Source organism: Phacochoerus africanus, chromosome 11, assembly GCF_016906955.1.
Source record: "Phacochoerus africanus isolate WHEZ1 chromosome 11, ROS_Pafr_v1, whole genome shotgun sequence".
In the NCBI taxonomy this organism is placed as follows: domain Eukaryota; kingdom Metazoa; phylum Chordata; class Mammalia; order Artiodactyla; family Suidae; genus Phacochoerus; species Phacochoerus africanus.
Window position 1 is genome coordinate 64,711,598 of NC_062554.1, and position 23,656 is coordinate 64,735,253.

At 47.9% G+C, this 23,656-nt stretch overlaps 1 pseudogene; it reads left to right on the forward strand.

Moving 5' to 3' along the window:
* The first annotated feature begins 2,377 nt into the window (after positions 1–2,377).
* Positions 2,378–10,499, forward strand: LOC125112149 (ribosomal protein L18-like; annotated as a pseudogene).
* Positions 10,500–23,656: the final 13,157 nt, after the last annotated feature.

Here is a 23,656-nt window from a genome sequence, read left to right on the forward strand (position 1 = left end):
CAGAAGTCACCTATGGAGGATTATGTCCCCAAAGTCCCTTAATCCTTTGCTGAGTCATGCCAGTTATAGCTGTAAATTGTCTGGCTTCAAGGAGTCTTCTGCCTTATGGCGGAAGCCACAGCAGTGGGGAAGAAGGGAGCGTCAAAACTGGTTAGTCATTCATTAAACATTTCCTGATCACCCACTATGCACCAAAGTGCCAGGAATTAAAAGTGATAGTAAAATAATAAAAATCTGGTCCCTGTCATCAAGGAGCATCATAGCTCAGGCAGTGGGAGGTATAACACCCATTATGTGTTAACTAATAACAAAAGATCCACATTCGCACAGGATTTTTATGCATGCACAAATATTGCATTCAAGGTGACCCATATGATGTTATGCTTTCTTGAGAGCAGAGAGTGAGGACTGGGCCTCAAGGAGAGAAAGTGTGAGAGCTTGACTGCATTGTCTGACACCCTCAGCCCTTCCAGCTCCTCCGTCTTCAGTTACTCTAACCTGCAGTCACCTGCCCCATCCGCATGGCTATGGACCCCCTAGATCTCCAGGATTAACTGCCTTCTCACCTTGAAAGCGCCCTTGTCCTGAAAAGGGTCAACTTTGTGCCTGACCAGAAGCAACGCAGTCTCTGTAAGACCCACACCAGAAAGGTGTCTTTATTTATTTATTTTAGCCGCACCTTCAGCATGTGGATATTCCGGTCCAGAAATCCAACCCATGCCAGAGCAGTGACAATGCCGGATCCTTAACTGCTAGGCCACCAGGGAACTCTGGGAAGGTGCCTTTTGAATGAGCATACTGCCCATGGGTTTAAACTCCACACACGCTTGCATGCTATCTCATTCAATCACCAAGGAGCCCTCTCGGTCCTGTTTAACAGGTGAATTACTGGGAATTGGTCTTGCACGAAGTTGGGCAGCCGGTTAGGGTAGCGTCTGAGCTCCACCCATGCAGGATTGTGGATCTTCAACACGTTTTTGTTTGCCCCTGGGTCCCAACAAGCAGAAGAAGCTCTGGTGGCCAGGTGGAGTCAGACCTGGACCTCCAGCCTAACTCTTTGCAAAATGCTCTGCTCAAATGTCCCTTTATCAGAGTTCTTTCCTGACTACATTTTTCCAAGGTGTATCTCCCCCGTATCCCCATCACTTTCTATCCTCTCCATCCTTTCTTTCTTTCTTCCTTCCTTTCTTTCTTCTTTCTTTCCCAAGCCTGCAGCATGCAGAAGCTCCCAGGCCAGGGATCAAACCTGCACCACAGCAGTGACCAGAGCTATAGCAATGATAGCGCTGGATCCTTTAACCTCTAGTCCACCAGGGAACTCCCATCCTGGATTCTCTTCTTCATACTCATTGCCACCTGCTGTAACACAGCCACCTATTTGTGTTTTGTCTATCTCTCTTCATTGGACTGGAAGCTCATATCTAAATCGTGCACTGCTGTATTCCCGGCACTTGGAATATTGCCTGGCACAGAGTAGGCACTCAATGTGTTTGTTGAATGAGTCAATGAACGAACAAACAGAACCTCAGAGAGAATCTCCCTGCTCCCTGCTCTGCCCACTTTGGGGAAGCCAAGGGTCACCAGGAGATGGCAGTTGAGGAAGTGGTCCCCCTGGACCATCCCAGAGGCAGTGCGCTCACCCCTCCGAGGGACCCAGGAAGCACTCATTCTGCAGCCAAGGCTGCCAGTGGACCATTTCAAAGCTGAAATGGATCAGAGTTTCCCAACAGCCTCTACTCAGAGAAGGCCCGGAGAGGTTCAATAAGACAAAATAGCAAATGTAACACTGTGGAGTTTTGCGCTGCTCCCCGCTTCCCCCAGCCCCGCCCTCGCCCTACAAAGAATCAGCGCAGCCCCTGCGGCTGCAGAGAGGTCTGTTTTCCCCAAGTCTCTGCTCCCACAGCCAACTTCCTCCTGCTCCACACTGAGGCTCCCAGAGCTCATCAGGAATCTTCTGATTTGCATCTCCAAAGAAATAAAATAAATTCCACTAAACGCTGTTTATTTTTCCTTCTGTTTGCCCCGAGGCAGACCTATTGTGGCTCCTGGGATCCAGAGTGGGTAATCAAGGCGATTTCCATGGTTGGGGAGCTGGGGACCTCAGGGGCTTTCACAATAAAAAATAAAGAGAATTGTAACTCCAGTTTTAAAGGGGAGACACTTGGAGGAAAGATAAAAGGGCAACAAAACCTGCCTGGCACAATCATAGCCACATTTGCATAACAGAGACTAAGAACTCCCTTAGAAGGAGTGGTAATTGGATTCTCCAGTGATCAGGGACACTTTCCAAAGATGGGGAGAGGAGATGAAAATCCACCTTGAAGGGGAAAAGCGTGTGAGAAACTGAGGAGCGCTAGTGGGTGGCAGGACAGGAGGGATGGCCGACCTGAGAACTAAAGGACTCCCCTCCAGCCTGCGGAGGTTTTTCAACCCAGAACTGCTTGTCCAGATCCAGACAAGTGTCAAAGTGTTGAAGCCCTGCAAACCTGCTCTCTGGGGCACTTTCCCCGGGGAACTGACCCCACTGAGGTACACCTGGATGTTCTTGGAGCAGCAGGGAGCCTCGGGACTGGAGCCAGGATGCAAGGAGAGAGGGGCAGAGAGATCAGAGCCCTGCAGGCCTTGGGCATCATCTTTGTTCTGATGTGTGTGTGTGTGTGCGCGCGCGCGTTCGCGCACACGCACGCATGCACATATAAGCAGCATATGGAAGGTCCTGGGCTAGGGGTCAAATCAGAGCCACAGCTGCTAACTCTCAGCTTGTGGCAATGCCAGATCCTTTACCCACTGAGAGAGGCCAGGGATGGAACCCGCATCCTCATGGATACTAGCCAGGTTCTTACCCCACTGTGCCACAGTGGCAACTCCCTCTGGATCCTGATTTTACGCTGAGTGAGAGAGAGGCCATCAGAGGGTTTTGGGAAGAGCGGTGATGTCACAAGGCTTTCCATAAGGACAATCCCAGTTGCTGTCGGGCAGAATGGATGTGGCAAGATTAGAAGCAGGGACCCCCTCTAGGTACCATCGTGGGAGTTGGCATCCGCCACAACAAGGAACGAAAGGTTCCACGCAAGGAGCCTGAGAGCTAGGACATCTCCCTGAGGCTGTTGGGTAAGGTGTACAGGTTTCTGGCCAGATGAACCAACGCCACCGGCTCTCACGTTGTGCTGAAGAGGCTGTTCATGGGTTATACAGCCCGGCCACCCCTGTCAATTTCCAGGATGATGCAGAAGATGGAATTTCCCAGCCGGGAAGACAAGACTGCTCTGGTTTTAGGAGCTATAACCGATGACGTGCAGGTCCAGGATGTGCCTAAACTGAAGGCATGTGCTCTGCCAGGGAGCAGCCATGCCTGGAGCCTCATTTCCAAGGCAAGATCCTCATCTTCAACCAGCTGGCCCTGGACTCCCACAAGGGCGGGGGCATGGTCCTCCTCTCTGGTCCTCGCAAGGGCTGAGAGGTCTACAGGCATTTCAGCAAGGCCTCAGAAACCCCACACAACCACACCAAACCCTATGTACACTCCCAGGGCCGGAAGACCAAGCGCACCAGAGACCAATGTACCAGCCATAGCTACAAAAAATAATCCCAGAGTCTGCCTTGTTATTAAAAAGATGTTGGGGAGTTCCCATCTTGGCGCAGTGGTTAACAAATCCCACTAGGAACCATGAGGTTGCAGGTTCAATCCCTGGCCTTGCTCAGTGGGTTAACGATCCAGCGTTGCTGTGAGCTGTGGTGTAGGTCACAGACATGGCTTGGACCCCGAGTTGCTGTGGCTCTGGTGTAGGCCGGTGGCTACAGCTCCGATTCGACCCCTAGCCTGGAAACTCCATATGCCGCAGGAGCAGCCCTAGAAAAGACAAAAAAAAAAAAAAAGATATTGGATGCTGAAAAAAAAAAGAAGAAGAAGAAGAAGCAGGGGAGCCTGTTCAGGAGGCAAATGCAGCATTCAGAGGGCCTAGGCGGTAGCCATGGGGTGGCAGGAAATGCTTGCAGCCAATAGATTGGTTGCTGGGTAGGACATGGGATATGAGAGAAAGGAGGATGCCTGAGGTTTTAGCCTGAGCAATCGGAGCTACAGGTTGCTGAGTTGGGAAGGAGTAGGAAGGAAATGAAAGTTCTGTTTTGGAGATGTTCGTTTTGAAATGCCTGTTAAATATCCAGGCAGCCATGTGAAGGCAGTTGGAAACTGGAGATGAGTTCAGGGGAAGAGGTCTGGGCTGGAGATACAAATTTGCATATAGATGGTGCTTAGAGTAATGAGAATGGATGAGATCACCTAGGCAGCCAGGGCTGACAGAAAGGAAGGGAATTCTGGGAGGTCTGAGGCTGAGCCCCAGGCTTTGGCTATTTCCAAGTTCTTTCTGGCAGATTGGTGGTATAGGAGAGTGACAGGTCTGGGTAAACCCAAGCCTGGATTTCAAGCATCCTATTCCCCACCCCCGGCATCTCCCACTTTTAGGATGCTCAGGGCCTCAGATGCAGAGCTATGAAAGGAGGCATTAAAATGCCATGATGGGAAATGGAGATGGGACAAAGCTAACCGTGACCTGGACAAGCCCCTTCTCCGGACCTCAGCTTTCTCTTCTGTCGTTGGCGTGGTAGATGCTTCGTCTCTGAGGGCCCTTCCAGGAAAGTTTGGCGCACTCTGAAGACATAACTGACCTCAGGGAGACTGTCGGGTGCATACCTTGGCCCCCTTGTCTGGCTCTCATCACCTGCAATAGACAGCTGATCCCTCTTATTGCGGATTCTGTATTTGCGAATTCACCTACTCACTAAAATTGATTTGTCACCTCAACATCAACACTCAGGGTGTTTCGTGGGTGGTCCACAGACATGCGCAAAGTGGGGAAAGATTTGAGGTGCCAAAGGTATGAGTTCCCAGCCGAGGTCAAATGAGGCGACCCTCTGCCTTCTTGCTTTAGCTCTCTTACTGTAAACAAGCGTCCTTTTCATGGTCTATTTAGTGCCACATTTTCCCCATCTTTGTGCTTTTGGTGGATGATGTCGCTGTTTAAAATGGTCCCCGAGCACAGTGCTGAAGTACCGTCTGGTATCACTGCTCGGGGAAAGCTGCGACGTGCCTCATGGGGAAAACGCGGGTGTTGGATGAGCTTCTTTAGGCGTGAGTTATGATGCCGTTGACCTGAGCTCATGGTTAATGAAGCAACAATTTATATTACTAAGGTGTCTTTAATCAGACACACATAAAAGTTATGTGTTGACTGAGTGACAAAACTGTTGTGACCAGAGGCTCACGGGAAGCTAACCCAGGATTTCCCCAGGAGCACTGTTTGGGGATGGGCTAATTTAGTGTTCACAGTGATTTATAGACCAGAACTGCTGTGGATACCAAGCAGTGACTGTATTTAGTTGTTAAGCCACCGTATGCGCACACTGCTAAGGCAGAGCACTGGGAGAAGCAGATTTCCGGACGGGAGAACAATACCTGTCCTTTTCGTCTTTTGTTTTACCCTTTCCAGTCAAAACTGTGTCCCAAAGTGACTCAGGTTAGTTCTTTCTTCAGGGTAGGTGCATGGTTCATTTATAGACGATGTGTTTATTTCTTAGTGTATTCCGTTTTGAGTTCCCCCAACATTCGGTATTTTTTCATAATTTGCAAATAGTAACGTTTGCTTTTTGTGGTCTCAACAAATGCATAGAGGTGTGTATCCACCACCACAGACATGATATATGCGTGAAATGCCCTGTCCCGCCCTGACATGGTCAGTCCCTCTCCCCAGCACTAGCCCTGGGAACCACTGATTTCTTTTCTGGCCCTATAGTTATACCGCTTCCAGAATGTCATAGAAGCGGAATCATGTAATATGGAGCCTTTTGGATCTGACTTCTTTCATTTAGCAAAATATATTTAAGACTGATTCACGTCATATGTCAACTCCAGTGTGTTCCTTTTCATGGCCCAGTAGGACTCCACAATCTGGAAGAACTATAGTTTGTCCATTTGCCAATTAAAGACTATTTGGGTGGTTCCAGGGTTTGGTGATGTTGAATAAAGCTGCTGTAAACTTTGTGTAAACATATTTCCATTTATTTTAAGCCGAGAAAAATGGGATTGTAGGGTCACAATGGTGGGTATATGTTTAACTTTTTTTTTTTTTTGTCTTTTTAGGGCTGCACTCAAGCATATGGAAGTTCCCAGGCTAGGGGTGGAATTGAAGCTGCAGCTGCTGGCCTATGCCACAGCCACAGCAACACCAGATCAGAGCTGCATCCGTGACCTACACCACAGCTCACAGCAATGCCTGATCCTTAACCCACTGAGCGAGGCCAGGGATTGAACTTGAGTCCTCATAGATACTAGTCAGATTCGTTTCCACTGACCCACGACGGGAACTCCGGTATATGCTTAACTTTATATAAAACCACCAAACTGCTTTCCAAAGTGGCCGAAACACTGGCGATATATGAGCATTCCTTTTAGTCTACAAACTCATCAGTGCTTGGTAGTATTTATTGTTAGGTATAATTTTTTATTGTTGAATTTTGAAAATTCTTTCTATATTCTGGATACAAATCCTTTGTCAAAAAATATGATTTGCAAAGACTTTCTCCCCACTGTGGCTTATATTTCTATTCTAGTAACAATATCATTGGCAGAAGAGAGGATTTTAATTTTGACAATATCTAATTTATCATATATTTCTTCTATGGATCATGCTTTTGGTATTATATCAAAAAACTCCTTCCCTAGTCAGGGTCACAACTTCTTCTAGAAGTTTTATAGGTTTTTGTTTTTGTTTTTGTTTTTGTCTTTTTGTCTTTTTTCTAAGGCCGCACTCGCGGCATATGAAGGTTCCCAGGCTAGGGGTCCAATCAGAGCTGTAGCCACCGGCCTACGCCACAGCCACAGCAACACGGGATCTGAGCTGTGTTGCTGCTGCTGTCTGTGACCTACATCACAGCTCACAGCAACGCCGGATCCTTAACCCACTGAGCAAGGCCAGGGATCGAACCCACAACCTCGTGGTTCTTAGTCGGATTCGTTAACCACTGGGCCACGACGGGAACTCCTAGAAGCTTTATAGTTTCATGTTTTACATATAATTCATATGTAAGATGGTCCCTATGATCCATTTTTAACTATTTCTGAGTTAATGTTTGTAGAAGGTGTGAGGTATAGGTTGAAACTCATTTCTGTGCTCATGTGTGTTCACTATTGAAGAGACTCACCCTTGACTAGTCTTTTAAGTCAGTTGAGGAAAAAGACGGAATTTCACAATGTTTCAATTCTGAGACAGTGGTCCAATTCTGACAGTGATTCCAATGTGTGTTTTTTTCAATACCACCAAGAAATTAACTCAACCTGACACTCTCTACCTGGAGACAGCATCTCATCCCACAGTTTAAGGGCTCAGTCCCACAAGATGCCCCCCCCCCCCCCAGATGCCAATCAAAAATCTCATTACCTGTGTTTCTGATTGACTGGCTATAACTCAGGAGATCCCACGACCCCCTCCTCATCCTCAGTTTCAATTAATTTGCTAGAGAGGCTCATAGAACTCAGAAAAAGTGTTTCCTTATTGTTATAAAATGATATGATAAAGGTTACAGATGAACACCCAGCTGGAAGAGGGACTCCTCTTCCATCCCACAGAGCAAGGTATGCGGGAAGCTTCCATGCCCTGTGCAAGCACACCAGTGTCCCAGGACCTCTGTGTGTTCACCAACCTAAAAACTATCTGAACCTCGTTCTTTTTTTTGGTATTTTTTGCCTTTTCTAGGGCTGCTCCCGCGGCATATGGAGTTTCCAGGCTAGGGGTCGAATTGGAGCTGTAGCCACCGGCCCACGCCAGAGCCACAGCAACTCGGGATCCAAGCCGTGTCTGCGACCTACACCACAGCTCACGGCAACGCTGGATCCTTAACCCACTGAGCAAGGCCAGGGATCGAACTCGAAACCTCATGGTTCCTAGTCGGATTCATTAACCACTGCACCATGACAGGAACTCCTGAACCCCATCCTTTTAGGTTTTTATTGAGGCTTTATTACATAGGCACGGTTGATTAAATCATTAGCCATTGGCAGTTGGTTCCATCTCTAGCTCCTCTCTCTTCTTGAGGTCAGGAGAATGGGTTGAAATTCCACCCCTCCAATCACATGACTAGTTCCCTCTGCAAGCAGCCCCGTCCTTAGGTGCTTTCCAAAAGTCACCTTATAAACACGAACTCAGCTGTGATTAAAAGGCATTTGTGGAGCTCCCGTCGTGGCGCAGTGGTTAACGAATCCGACTAGGAACCATGAGGTTGCGGGTTCGGTCTCTGCCCTTGCTCAGTGGGTTAACGATCCAGCGTTGCCGTGAGCTGTGGTGTAGGTTGCAGACGCGGCTCGGATCCCGCGTTGCTGTGGCTCTGGAGTAGGCCGGTGGCTACAGCTCCGATTCAACCCCTAGCCTGGGAACCTCCATATGCAGCGGGAGCGGCCCAAGAAATAGCAACAACAACAACAAAGACAAAAAAAAAAAGGCATTTGTTTATGAATATCAAGACGCCTTTATCATTCTCATCACTTAGACAATTCCAAGGGTTTAGGAGCTCGGTGCCAGAAATAAAGACCAAATGTATATTTCTTATAATAAATCACAATAGCACAGGTGAGGACTGGAAACGGATGGTGGAAGGATCAGAGGGCTGGTGCATGTATCAAATAATCCATCAGCGGCTGGAATCCAGAGGTGGTCAAAAGGAGATAAATCGCCCAGGAAATTATAGAAAGGCTTTGGACTTCCCACAAGTCATTGAGGTGGGACAAGTTTGTTGAGTCAACCTCAGGCAGATCCTTCAGGGAAGAATGAGCCTCCCTGAGGTCTGAGGACCCCCAGCAGGGAGGCATATTTCTCAGGTTCTGGTTTGTGGGCATGGCCAGGGGAGGTGGACTCTGCAGCCTGGGCTGGAAGCCAGGTTGACCCATTGGCTCAGGCCGAGCCTCCAAGAGAGGGGTGGTTTTGTTTGCTTTTGTTTGCTCTCAGAGTGAGCCCTGTTGCTGTAACAGCACCAAGGTGTCCCCGCGCTTTCACTATTCCCTCCCTGGGTTCCTAATGGAGATTGACAGGACCCAGCGTCCCAGGTAATTCTATTGTCAGTTTCAGCAGCCTCCTGTTCCTCATTAGACAAAAGCAAAGAGAAATGAGTGGAGAAGGAATGTCAGCCCCAGAGCAGAGGGGGCCTGTTAGAGTAAGCAGCTTTCAGAGATGACAAGGTAGTGAGGAAATTATCTGAGCCTTCCCACCAGCCCCTCCAGGTCCTGGGCGGGAAACTGGGACATTTGCAATAAAGCATGGCAGAGCAGAGGCAGTGTAGACTGTTCAGGTTCAGCTGCAGGCCCTGCTCTTTAAGGGGAAGCTAAGAAAGACTCTATTGTCCAGCCATTGAGTCAGAGGCTCTTCCTGGAGGTGGGACCTATCAGGGAGGTGTCTCTGGGTGGCTTGGGTGTGAGCAGCAAGTGGATCCAGGGCTGGGGGTCAAAGCCTTATGTGATTGCTCCAGACCTTTAAGATTTCACTTAGTGGAGTTCCCGTAGTGGCACAGCAGAAATGAATCCGACTAGGAACCATGAGGTTTCGGGTTCGATCCCTGGCCTCGCTCAGTGGATCTGACGTTGCCGTGAGCTGTGGTGTAGATTGCAGACGCAGCTCGGATCCCGAGTTGCTGTGGCTGTGGCGTAGGCTGGCAGCAACAGCTCCGATTAGACCCCTAGCCTGGGAACCTCCATAGGCCATGGGTGCGGCCCTCAAAAAACAAAAGAAGAAGAAGAAAAAAAAAAGATTTCACTAGGGGTGGATAAATTGTAACAGACTGTGGGAGAGAGAACGTGAGCCTTTGGGAAAATGGGAATCTGTCATTGTCCCACACTATTATGCTGTCCCCAGCCCTGGCCAGAAGCACACACACTTACACATACACATATGACACAGATACAAATAGAACACACCTGGCACTCCCAAAGAGAGCCTCGTGTACAAGTGCATGCGACACTCATTCATCTGTTTGCACACATTTTTAAGCACACAGGGCACTAAACCAAATATATATGCCCAAACCACACATACACATAACACATACAGGGTCATGCTGGAAGCATTCCTCTACAAAATTTTTGTCTGTGGCTTATGGCGTCAGCCTCATTGCTATCAATTTACATCTTGGATGTATATAGCTCGCACGCACATTCACACCCACCCACCATTCTCACAGCACATAACACGCACTCAAACACCCATGCCACAAACAGACTCACGTACACATAAACATACGTGCCTCTTTCATTTTCACCGAGCCTGAAAGCTCCTGACCAGACCCGGACACTCAGATGCCTGCCCCTGTTCCGAGTGTGGACACCCACGTAGTCTCTTTCTCTCTCTCTCTCTCTAGCAGGCTCTCGGCAGGCTGGGTCGGTGTCCACACAGACCAACAGAGCCGGGAGCGATTTCCACCTCCCTCCTGTCATTGACATGCAGCACCTGTCCTGTCTTTAGTTCCTCACACTCCAGCATCGACTGGGTTGAAAGCCAGAGTCTGCCTGGCACAGAGCCCAGAGCCGTGGTCCAGAAGCAGCTGTCCTGTGGGAATGAGGCTCCCTGAGCCTGGGACGGGTGTGTGTCAACCTGGAAGGGCCATCAGGGAGGTGGCCTGGGAGGTGACCCCTCCCTTCACCAGTGCTCTGGAGCGCCCCGGGCGGGAGTCAGCACATGGCATCCTCTTTCCAGCCCTCTTTTCTCCTCCCCCAGACTTCTGGATCTTTGGGGAATTCTAGGCCTTTCCCAAACGAGAATGAATAGGACTTGAAGATCTCTTTCAGCTAAAGAACTCTCTAACAGCCCAAGAACCCAAGAACCCTTTTCCAGCAGCCTCTGCGTCCGCATCACTACAGCCCCATCATCCAGAACGTGCCTGCAACAGTGCATTTCAACTGAAAACATAAGAAGGTCTGTCAGCCTGTGAAATGGGACCAAAGCTACTTTGTCTCTCAGGAGAGACATGCAAACGTGAGGAATTGTTGCCGTCATTGTGACCAACACCAGGCAGGTAAATCATTTTCTTCTCCAGGTCACATGTTCTGGCTCAACTCACTCCATGCACCTGGCACTATCTGTCACTAAGGAATCGTACCAGTCGCCATCATTTGAACATCCGCTGTGATCCAGGTACTACACTAAATACGTTACAAATCCCGCATTTCATCATCACAACATCCACATTAAAGGAATATCGCTGGTCCCATTTTCTATTCAAGGATTCAAGGTTTTAAGAGGCTGAGTAGCTTGCCCAAGGTCACACAGCTAATAAACAGCAAAAACGGGATTTGAACTCAGGTGGTAGTTTCTCCAGCCTACGCTTTCCCTTGTCAACCAATTTTGCGTCTGTGATCACCAGCCATAGATTGTAAATTCTGTTCATACATCCGTTACCTAAGTCTAAGCCCCCCTTTGTGTCTGTGTTCATCTCACAATCTTAAACTAGAAGTCAGATCGTAGATGGCAGGAACTGTGTTTATTGAATTCATTTCCCAGTGCTCCGCATACTTCCAAGAATATATAGTACATGACTTTAAAAAAAAAAAAATGGTTCTGTGAATTTTGAATTGTGCCTGGAGTTAAGGGACCAAGTTCTAGCCTTGTTTTTAACAAAGAACAAACTTCAACCTGCCGTATAATATGGGGAATTCTGCCCAGGGTGCTGTGATCATCTATGTGGGAAAAGAATCTGAGTGAATGGATCTAAGTACATATGTGGCTGAGTCACTTTGTTGTATGGCAGAAATTATCATAATATTATGTCAACCATACTTCAATGAAACTTAAATATGACCCCTCCCCTAACAAAAACAAAAGCAAAAAACAACCACCCCCAAAACTTCAGAACAGCTGAGTTAGAATCCAACACCACCCCTTACTAACAGTGTCTTTGCTCTCATCAGCTCCTCTCCCTGGCCTCCCTCTCCTCATTTGTAAAATGAGGACATGATGATCTCTTGGGTTCCTTCCAAAAATGACCTCCTGAGAGCACACCGTGTCCCATGATACAGAGTGGTAACCTTTTTTTTTTTTTTTTTTTGTCTTTTTAGAGGTGCACCTGCGGCATATGGAGGTTCCCAGGCTAGGGGTCGAATCAGAGCTAGAGCTGCTGGCCTACACCACAATCACAGAAACATGGGATCTGAGCCACGTCTGCAACCTACACCACAACTCATGGCAACACCCAGATCCTTAAGCCACTGAGCAAGGCCAGGGATCGAACCCACGTCCTCATGGATCCTAGTCAGGTTCATTAACCACTGAGCCATGACAGGAACTCGTAGTCTTCCTTCTGTAATCTCAGTTTTCCCGTCTGTCATATAGAATGTTCCTGTCTATTGTTAGGATGGTATTGAAAGAAATGAGGTCAGGGCAGGAATACCTTGTGTCGTAGGGAAACTTACAGTTTACTAAGCCCAGCTCTTGCATTAATTCTCACAGCAATTCTGTGAAGGGAGGTAGATGGAGGGTGAAGTTCGTGGATGGACCATTTCACGCTGGGCCAGTAGGATTTTTCAGCAGAGGGCTAGAGAGTGAATATTTTAGACTGTGCAGGACACGTGTCTCTACTGCAACTAATTCTGCTTCGTAGGTTGAAAGCAGCCATCGACAATACGTAAGATCATCTCTGTTCCAATAACCTTCATTTATGGACAATGAAATTTGAATTTCCTATAATTTCCATGTGTCACAAATTATTCTTCTTTTGATTTTTTTTAACCTCTTAAAGATAGAAAAATCATTCTTAATCCTCGGGCTATATAAAAACAAGTCATAGGCAGAATTTGACCCGCAGGCAATAGTTTAGCATCCTTAAGAGGAAATTACGCTTTGAAGAGAACATGACTCTATACGTTGATATAAATGGGCAGTTAGAACTGGCTTGGTTCCTACTCTACCGAAGTTTGCGCAAAACTAACCTGCCACCCAAAGGAGCCACCCTTACTCTTTAATACATCTCGAGGGACCTACCAGTGAATTTTCCACTGTGGGATTCTTGGTATTTCCCCAGGAATGTGAATCATCTTCCCTTATTTTCCATTTCAGACTCTTCAACTGCAGTGGGCTCTTCTATGCACCACATCAGTCGGAAGAGGTGTTAGGACAACGTATAGTTATGAGCAAATTGTTTGTTTGTTTTTGTCTTTTAACGGCCACACCTGCGGCATCTGGAAGTTCCCAGGCTGGAAGTTGAATGGGAGCTGCAAATGGAAGCCTACACCACAGCCACAGCAACGCTGGATCCCAGCCACATCTGTAAACTACATCGCAGCTTGCACCAACACAGGATCCTTAACCCACTGAGCGAGGCCAGGGATCAAACCAGCATCCTCAGGGACACTGTGTCAGGTTCTTAACATGCCAAGCCACAACAGGAACTCCACAAACAATGCATAACCCTGCTCCCCTTCTGTTCATGCAGAAAATAAAGAGCCCACTGTTGTTACCACTGCTGATTTTATGACTCGGTCCTATTTTCTCCCAGGTATCCTGCAGTTTTACAAAGCACGGATTGCCTATCTGTTCATTATTCTGTATTCTCAAGCATGTAGTTCACCACTCTTCCTGCAGGAAGAACTCGGTGACTGATGACCAAGCTCCCTTAAGCCATGGTGATGCGTGACAAGAGGTGGGTGAGACCCACCTGTGTGATCTATATTATTATGAAAATTTTAAACATTCAGAAGAGTTTAAAGAATTGCATAGTCCACCCACCACGTAGATTCTGTAACTCACATTTCACTCTATTTGCTTTTGTTTTGTTTTGTTTGCTCCATTTGTTTTATCCCACATCTGTCCATCCATCAGTCCATTTTTATGCTTTTGACAGATTTCAGTGTAAGTGGGGAGACATCAGTACACTTCTAACTATGTCAGCATCTTATCCTTAACTAGAGTTCAGGTTTTGTTTATGTAATTTATGTGTTCATGTTGTTGATATATTTTTGTTATTTACTTATGTTATCTATCTATTTATTGGTGGCCTGGTATACATTTGAGAGGCTCTGGAAAATGGCTCCAGAAAATACACCACACTGACCCCTGAAAACTACTTGGGCATTTCTTTCTTTGGCTTTTCCAAGGCGTTGATTATGCATGTTTGGTGGAGAGACCTCAACTCCACCCAGCAGTGGCAAATAGCCTTTGTCAGGTTCAGTTCGAATCCCAACTCCATCACTTAATGGAGATGTGTCCTGGGACAAGAAAGTTTTTTTAAAAATCTCTCCGAGCCACTTCCCAGGTAAAATGCAGTTAATAATAACTATCTTGATATAATAGTAGGATCCCAAATTGTGTTTGTGAGTTACCTGGTAAATGAGGATGTGGTAGAATAATTCGATTGAGAAATGAATTGTGTCTACTTTCCTGACTACGGGTATGTCATGAAAGAGTGAAAGCTACTTCCAATTTCAGCCCATTGTCACTCCAAAGAGGTCAACCAGGCTTTGAGTACGAAGGTTGAGGCTCTTCTTACCACTTTGGGTGGAGCTAACAGCATCCTCGTGTCTCTACTCACACTTTAAAAGATAAAGCAAGAGAAAGTCTACCTTACTGAACCCACATGCACATCTGGGAAAGCACTGGCTCCACGGGATGGAGAAGGAGACTGCTCTTGGACTGGGGTTGGAGGGTGATTTGCAGCCCAGGGGAGAGTGAGGAGGAGTGAGGGAGAGGCAGCTTTTGTGAGTGGGGGAGACCTGCCCTCCACACCCATATGGTGACCCAGGACACAGCTGAACCTCCTACAGGGTCTGGGGGACTACAGCCAAGTTGGCATGGAAAGACTAGACTTCAAGGACAGCCCTCACCCCTCTGAAGGGACCCCACAGTTTTGGGCAATGGGCAGAAGCCTTTCCCCAAGCTTTGTGAATTGAGTATGCACCCCGAACACGCAAACCACCTTAGAGACGGAAGGAGATACCCCAAGCATAGTGTGATGTCCCACCAGCTAGCTGGGTAGCATCTCAGAGTCTTTTTTTAGGGCTACACCCGCAGCATATGGAAAGTCCCAGGCTAGGGGTCGAATTGGAGCTACAGCTGCCAGCCTACACCACAGCCGCAGCAACGTCAGATCCAAACTTCATCTGCGACATACACCACAGCTCATGGCAACACTGGATCCTTAACCTACTGAGTGAGGCCAGGAATCGAACCCACATCCTCATGGATACTAGTCGGGTTCGTTACCACTGAGCCGCAATGGGAACTCCTCATAGTCATATTTAATTTAGAAAATTAACCATCTATCCTTGCAGGGTTCTTTCTTTCTTTTTCTTCTTCCAAGAGTCCTGAGAGATATGCCAATGGGAAATGGTTACATGGCAGAAAAGGAGTGATGGATGCTGGAGAGGTTCCTCCCCTCTGGCAGAAACAGACCCGAAGGACACTGAGAAGAGAGATATGGCCCGAGAGTCCCCAGCCCCCATCTGTGGGGAAGAAGAGAGCTGGACAAGGGCAAAGAGAGCCGAGGGGAGAAGGAGGAAGACTGGCATCTGGAATCCTCTACCCTTGCGTCCCCGAACCAGGCCGCTTCTTCTGCTCCCACTCATCTCCCAAGTTGCTTTTTCCTGTAGCTTGTCTGCTGGAGAGTAGAAAAACAAATGGAGCGTGAAAAAAAATTCAGCAAAAATAATTACAGGTTACAACAGATCAATTGGAACTGTGTAAATAGCCGCAGGCAGGTAGTCAAGTCAAGGTTCTTCAGCTTAACACCCGGCCCTCCCGTGGCAGCTCCAAGTATGAGTCGCCAGCACACGAGACCAGAAGGAGTCCTGGATGTGATGTCCGAGGATCTGGATGTGAGTCCCATGCTGACCAGCTGGGCGATTCTGGACCATCCACTCCATCCTCCTGGCCTCAGTTCAGACTGAAATCAGAATTGCATCTACCACTTGGTATCTGTCACCGCTTGTCGAGGGAGACAGATCTCAAAGGACAGAGGAGATGCAAAAGAGCTTCGGGTAATCTCTTGGACCCATCCACTTGTCTCCAGCTCCATCAGTGGCTCCTTGAACTGGCTCCCCTGTCTCTCATCCGGCCTGCTGCAAGAGCTTTTATGGACTGGACTGTATCCACTCTAGCCCCATGACTTTCTTTCCTTCCCCCTTTTTTTTTTTTTTTTTTTTTTGGCTTTTAGGTCCGCACTTGCAGCATATGAAGGTTGCCAGGCTAGGGGCCCAATGGGAACTGTATCCGCTGGCCTACACCAGAGCTGCAGCAACTTGGTATCCAAGCCGCGTCCGCGGCCTACACCACAGCTCAAGGCAACGCTGGATCCTTAACCCACTGAGAGAGCCCAGGGATTGAACCCGAATCCCCATGGATCCTAGTCGGGTTCGATAACCACCGAGCCACGACAGTAACTCCTCTAGCCCCATTCTAATCTCTTTGGTAGGCTTATAGCCAGCTTGATGTTCTATAATCCAACTTGTGACCATATACCCAAAGATATCTAACCCCTGAGGAGCTGAAGTGTAAGGTGGGCTAAAGGTAGTTTGGATTAAGAGAGAGAGAGAGAAACAAGCTGTACAGTTCAATAGTATTCTTGGTGTGTTGTGCGTTGGTGTGGTTAAGGGGATTTAAGGGGTCTGTTTTGGTGTCCTGCCCTTGTGGCCTTTCACAACTATGGGGGAACACAGAGTCTGCAAATGTGTAACAAATTGAGTGCAATTAAATGCCAAGCTGTGTGCTTCTAGTTGCAAAATGTCTCAGTCTGCAGCAGAAGCCCAGGGAAGCTCATGGCAAAGGCTGAATTTAAGAGGAAACCTTGGGAGTTCCTGCTGTGGCTCAGCAGTAACGAACCTGGCTAGTATCCATGATGATGTGGGTTCAATCCCTGGCCTTGCTCAGCCGGTGAAGGATCCAGTGTTGCCGTGAGATGTGGTGTAGGTTGCAGACGTGGCTTGGATCTGGCGTTGCTGTGGCTGTGGTGTAGGCCAGCAGCTGTAGCTCTATTAGACCCCTAGCCTGGGAACCTCCACATGCTCTGGGTGTGGCCCAAAAAGGAAGAAATCTTGAAGAGCAAGCTGGATTACAAAGACGAGAGAAGAATGGGCTTCTTCAGGGGATCGAATTGCACTATCTTTGGGCTGCAGGGGGCAGCAGTGTGGGGACTCCATGCTGGTGAGCAGGAGCCCAGCATGTGAACGAGCTGGCTGGACGTTGGGGGGACGGCTGGCTGGGTAGTAGTGTCAGGTGAAGCGGAACTTCAAAGCCTACCCTGAGGTGATGAGATCTCATTTAGACTAAATGTGGATAATCTAATGAATTATTGATTTGCTCAACGGATAATTTCATAGCTCAGAAGTGGAGGAAACAAGGGAGAAATTCACTGCTCTGGACTTCACTCTGACCGGCCCCAGGGAACACTTACTGGCCATCACGTGACTGAGAGCCTAGGGCAAGTGACTGTCAGCCTGACGTGGTCGCAGCAGGCAAGGGCAGCCTGGCACGGCGGGCAGCGGTGCTAAGTGTGAGGGAAGGGCATGTGAGGCTCAGATCCAGTGTTGTGGTGGCTGTGGTGTTGGTCTGCAGCTGCAGCTCAGATTCGATTCAGCCCCTAGCCTGGGAACTGCCACAGATGCGGCCCTAAAAAAAAAAAAAAAAAGAAAAGAAAAAGAAAAGTTCTGTTTGGGAAAACATCAGGGTCCATTCCCTGGCCAGATCTCAGGAACAATAGTAGTGGTGGTGCTGGGAGGCGTGGCTGAGGTTCACGGAAGACGGAAGACGGAGGATGGGCTGTGAAAATGGAAATCTGCAGTACAGTCACACCTAATTCTAAAGAGAGAAGACATTGGCTGTTCCCCACCATCACACACACACACACACACACACACACACACACACACACACACACACACACACACAGGTGCTCACGTGTCTGTCATTAGGCATTCAGGCAGTTAATTCATCCAGACACCCTGCTGAGAGCACCAGGAGCCTTGTACAGTGGAAATGGGATGGCTTTGCAAGGCTCATTACAGAGTCCCTGAGGGAGGCCAGAAGGACAGGGAATCCCCCTCCCTCAGCCTCTACAGGAGGCCCCGTGTCTGTCGCCTCAGCTCCCACCCTGGCAGGTGGAGTCCCTGGCCCCAGGCTCCCAGGCTTCCTCTGACTCTGTCCTGGATCTCTGGTCGTGCTCACCACCGCACACCCCCATCCCCCTCCTGCTTCCCAGTCTGAGAAAGGTCCTCACCTTGGGCTCTCTGGAGAAGAAGAGGGCAGGGGCTGAGGTGGCTGGGAAGTGGAGTGGGGGACTTCTAAGCCAACTATGCCCCTTCCCCTCAGCTTAGCCCAGAACAGCTCAGAGGGGGAGTTCCAGTTGTGGCTCAGTGGGTTAAGAACCCCACTAGTGGAGTTCCCGTCGTGGCTCAGTGGTTAACAAATCCGACTAGGAACCATGAGTTTGTGCATTCGATCCCCAGCCTTGCTCAGCGGGTTAAGGATCCAGCGTTGCCTTGAGCTGTGTTGTAGGTTGCAGACGCAGCTCGGAGGATCCCGCGTTGCTGTGGCTCTGGTGTAGGCCAGTGGTACAGCTCCGATTTGACCCCTAGCCTGGGAACCTCCATATGCCGTGGGAGCGGCCCTAGAAAAAGGCAAAAAGACAAAAAAAAAAAAAAAAGAATCCCACTAGTATCCATGAGGAGGCAGGTTCGATCTCTGGCCTCTCTCAGTGGGTTAAGGATCTGGCATTGCCGTGAGCTGCAGTGTAGGTCACAGATGAGGCTCAGATCCAGTGTTGCTGTGGCTCTGGCATAGACCAGCAGCTGAAGGTCTGATTTGAACCCTAGCCTGGGAACCTCCCTATGCTGTAAGGGTGGCCCTAAAAAGGAAAAAAAAAAAAAAACGAAGACAGCTCAGAGAGAAGTAGGAGCATTCCATGCTCTTCCCTGCTCCCCTGACTTTCACAAAGGGGCTTCCTGCCACTCCAGGAGGAACAGTGGATGTTTGAGGCACTTACTGAACGCTTACCCTGTATCATCACTCCACGCACATGCGGGCGATCAGGAAACCTAAGAGGTGAGAATTCCCGAACCCATCAGGTCTCCATCTGGGGAGGGGAGAAGAGTGATAGCATCAAACACAGCAAATGAGTAAATCGTGTGGTACATTAGAAGGTGATAAGTATCACAGGAAACACAGAGCAGGGGGCAGGGAGAGGGAGGGGGCGGTCAGGCCCGGCTTCCTTGGAAAGGTGACATTTCAGCAAAATCTTGAAGAGGGGAAGGAGAACAGAGGCTGTAGAAACAACTGGAGCAAAGGCCCTGAGGTGGGAGGGGCTCGGCCTGTTGGAGAAACAGCAGGAAGCAGGGAGGAGTGGGAGGGGGTGGACCTCTGTGTGCATGAAGAACTGAGGTCTCAATCAAATGTCACCTACCTCTGAGGTCCTCCTTGACCTCTCTGCCAAACGTCCCCTGGTCCCCATGCTCTACCCCCTCACCGAGCTTTGCTGTCTTCATGAGCCTCATCATCAAGCAGCATGTCATGTAGTTGCTTTTTTTTCTGCTTTCTAGGGCTGCTCCCTCGGCATACGGAGGGTCCCAGGCTAGGGGTCTAACTGGAGCTGTAGCCTCCAGCCTACACCAGAGCCACAGCCACGACAGATCGGAGCCGTGTCTGCGACCTACACCACAGCTCATGGCAACGCCGGATCCTTAACCCACTGAGCGAGGCCAGGGATCGAACCCGCATCCTCATCCTCATGGATCCTAGTCTGGCTCATTAACTGCTGCACCACGAAGGGAACTCCTCAATGGTCTCCATTTTTAGGTGCTGGGAGGTTCTCTCTGACCCTAGACGGAAAGATTGGATAAACACGTTAATTAACACACCCAGATCACGTTCATGCTCCTCGCAGCTATACTTTCTTCTCTCCCTTGCTGCATCCACTGGGATCATTCAAAGCTCCATGTCTCCACAGCCAGATGCGGCTTCCTGGACCCCCTCCTCACCCCCATCTCCCAGGCCAGCCCTTACCTTCCATGTCCTGCCAGTGGGGTCTGAGGAATATGGGGTTTCTTGATTTTAGCGTGAATGGAGCAAAGATTCCCATAACGACCTTCGCGGACAAACGATAGGAGTAAGTTGGATGATAGGATATTAGAGGTTTTTTTTCAGTTTCATAGCCAAAAAGTGTTGTTCATTGTCATCAGAGCAGTAAACAATAGGCCTTTTTCACTGGTTTTGACCTTTTCAATATTTTAATCAGTCTTGCTTAAAGACTAAATAACACAAAGATTAGAGAAGAAGTTAATCAGCAAAATCAGGTATGTAAAGACCAGACGAAGAGAGACACACCAGGTAGTCTGCAGGATGATTCTGGAGGCTGTCTCTTGGGCAGCCCAGTAGAGTGCTGGTTGTGTAGGAGGGCTTCAAGAACTCGGGTTGCATCCAGTGCTGATATGCAAATTTCTCACCCAGCTCATGGGGGAAGAGGATATTTTTCGGGGGCAACAAGTTTATAACCAGGTCATAAGCTCAGGATCTCTCCCCTCCCACCATCATCATTAATGAATAAGGCAGTGGGTCACCAGGTTCCCTCTCTTGGATCACAGACAGACAGACAGACAGACAGACACACACACACACACACACACACACACACACACACACACACACACACACACACACACACACACAGTGCGTTCCAAGCCATGGTCAGCCTAAGCATGCCTCTCCTTGGGATGGCAAGGGTCTGAGAGGACAGTGTCCATCTTACTAGCCATTATGCCTGAGCATCTCCACTTTGAGTCTACACTGTATGTCATTTACAGTGTTTATTCTTGCCCCTTACTGCACAGATGAGTTAAAACAAGACTTTTGTTTTTGTTTTTTGCTTTTTAGGGCCACACCTGCGACACATGGAGGTTCCCAGCCTAGGGGTTGAATCGGAGCTACAGCTGCTAGCCTACACCACAGCCACAGCAATGCAGGATCTGAGCTACATCTGTGACCTACACCACAGCTCACAGCAACGCCAGATCTGTTATCCAATGAGCAAGGCCAGTAATCGAACCCTCAACCTCATGGTTCCTAGTTGGATTCGTTTCTACTGCACCACAAGGGGAACTGCTCAAAACAAGACATTTTTTAAAAAATATTAAACATCATATAGATAAGTATGCTGCATGTAGGCTAAAAAAGGTCGATTAGATAGGTCCAAGGATGTGGTGTAGACTTGGCATCATAGCTTGAGAGAGACCCAAGAGGTTAGTGGATTCCCCATGAGTAAGGGGGGTGACCCTGGGGTCTGTGGCTTGATCCAGATTTCAGGAGAGGACATTGTGCCTATCTTGCACCCCTGTGCTCAGTGCAGCCCATTCTAGTCCCAGGGAGAGGCAAGGCTAATGGCTGCGGCAGATGTACAGGCAGAATCCTTACAAGGCCAACAGAACCAGGCTGGAGCAGATAAGGGTCTGAGGCTGGCAAATTAGAGCAGAGCTGGCCTGGGCTCATGTCTAGGATTCTAAACAGAAGGGAAGGCAGAGAGAGACAGGGAATGGGCCTGGATGACTATGGGAGGACCAAGGGGAGAAGCCAAAGCATACCATACCGAGGCGAACGGGAGCCAGTGGTTAGAGGGCTAAGTCAGCTACTGAGAAGGGAAGCTGATGAGAACTGATGGAAAGGAAGAGCAGGTTGGAAGGGCAGCTGTGGAGCTTCACTGGAAATGCTCGTTGCTTTGAGAAGGCTCCAGTACCACTGCCTACTTTATTATTTTTTTTTTTTTAGTTATTTTTTCTTTAAAAAAATCTAAGTAATGCATGGGTACAGGTTTGTTTTGTTTTGTCTTTTTAGGCTGCACCTGCAGCGTGTGGAGGTTCCCAAACTAGTGGTCAAATTGGAGCTGTAGCTGCTGGCCTCATAGCAACGCCAGATCCAAGTCTCATCTGAGACCTACACCACAGCTCACAGCAACACCAGATCCCACTGAGCGAGGCCAGGGATCAACCTGCGTCCTCATGGATACTCGTCAGATTCACTTCTGCTGAGCCACAATAGAAATTCCCAGGTTTTTTTTTTTTTTTTCTTAATTCAATAGGACCACTAAGTCAACAGTGAAAAATTGCAATCCCATCCCCCTCTTTTGAATTCCTGATTCCTAGAAAAACCTGCTTTCAATTCTCTCCTCTGTTCCTCTGTTTCCCCCTGGCCCCCTATTTCTAAATAGCAGGATTATACTGCTCTTTCTTGCTTTTTCAGTTTTCTTTTCCTTTTTGGGGGTGGGATTCTGTACCAACCTTTCCTGCACTCCGGCCACAGCCACACAATCACTTCTTCCCATCTTCCCATTACAGGATTGTCACCTTGTGGGTGAAATCAATGTTCAGTGGTTATGGAAATGTAATTCACTGCCTATCTGGGGACGCAATAAAACTTTTCTTGGACAACTTATGTTTTGCTGGAGTTAATGGCTGCCTCCTTGTTCCCTTGCTTGCTTAGCGTTTCATGTACTCATCACAAATTCATTTCAAATTCTCTGGCCAAATAATAAAAATTAGCTCAATATGTGCAAACATATTAAGTTGGCTATCTCTTTTCTTTTTTCCCCCTCTTCTCTCCTATACAGCTCTTTTTCTGTTATTTCTAACTTGTAGCTTTTAAGCTTGTGGCACAACTCATCATGAGCTTCCCTTCATCATTAATCTGAGGGTTTCTGCTGCATCTCTCTTGTGTTACATTTCTTATTTTCTGGATTCCATATTTTCCTCTTTCTTAGTTTATTTACTGTTGTTGGCAGAATACATCTGCAAGTAGCTTCTTGTGAAAGATAAGTGGGAGGTTAATTTTTGAAGCCTTGCATATCTGAAAATGTCTTTATGTATTTTTACAGCTTTATTGAGATACATTTCACATACCATAAAACTCACCCACTTAAACTGTACAGTTCAATGGCTTTTAGCACATTCACAGAGTTGTACAATCCTTACAATTTAATGTTAGAATGTTTTCAATACCCCCCAAAAGACACCCTTCACACATTAGCAATCATTCTCTATTTCTTCTCACCCTTCTTCCCCAAACTCCCTGCCTCGACCCCAGGCAGCCATGAATTTACCTTCAGTCTTTATGAATTTGCCAATTCTGGACACTTCATGTAAGCTGAACCATACAATAGATGGTATTTTGTGACTAACTTCTTTCACTTAATCTTTTCAAAGTTCATCCATGATGTGACATGTATCAGTACCTCATTCCTTTTCGTTGCTAAATAATATTCCAGTATATGAATATACCATATATTGTTTGTTCATTCATCAGTTGATGTATATGTATGTTGCTTCCACTTTTTGGCTATGTTGAATAAAGCTACCCTGAACATTAATGTACAGTGTTTTTTGTGGACATATAGTTCATTTCTGGGGTATATCCCTAGGAGTAGAATTGCTAAGTCACATAAGAACTCTATATTTAGCATTTTGAGCAACTGCCAAACTGTTTTCCAAAATGACTGAACAATTTTACACCCTCACCAGCAGTGTTTGAAAGTTCCAGTTTCTCCATATCCTCACCAATACTTGTTATTGTCTTTTTTACTTTAGTCAACCCAGAGCGTGTGACGTGGTATCTCATTATATCCATAATAATGATGCTGAGCATCTTCTTGTGTGTTTATC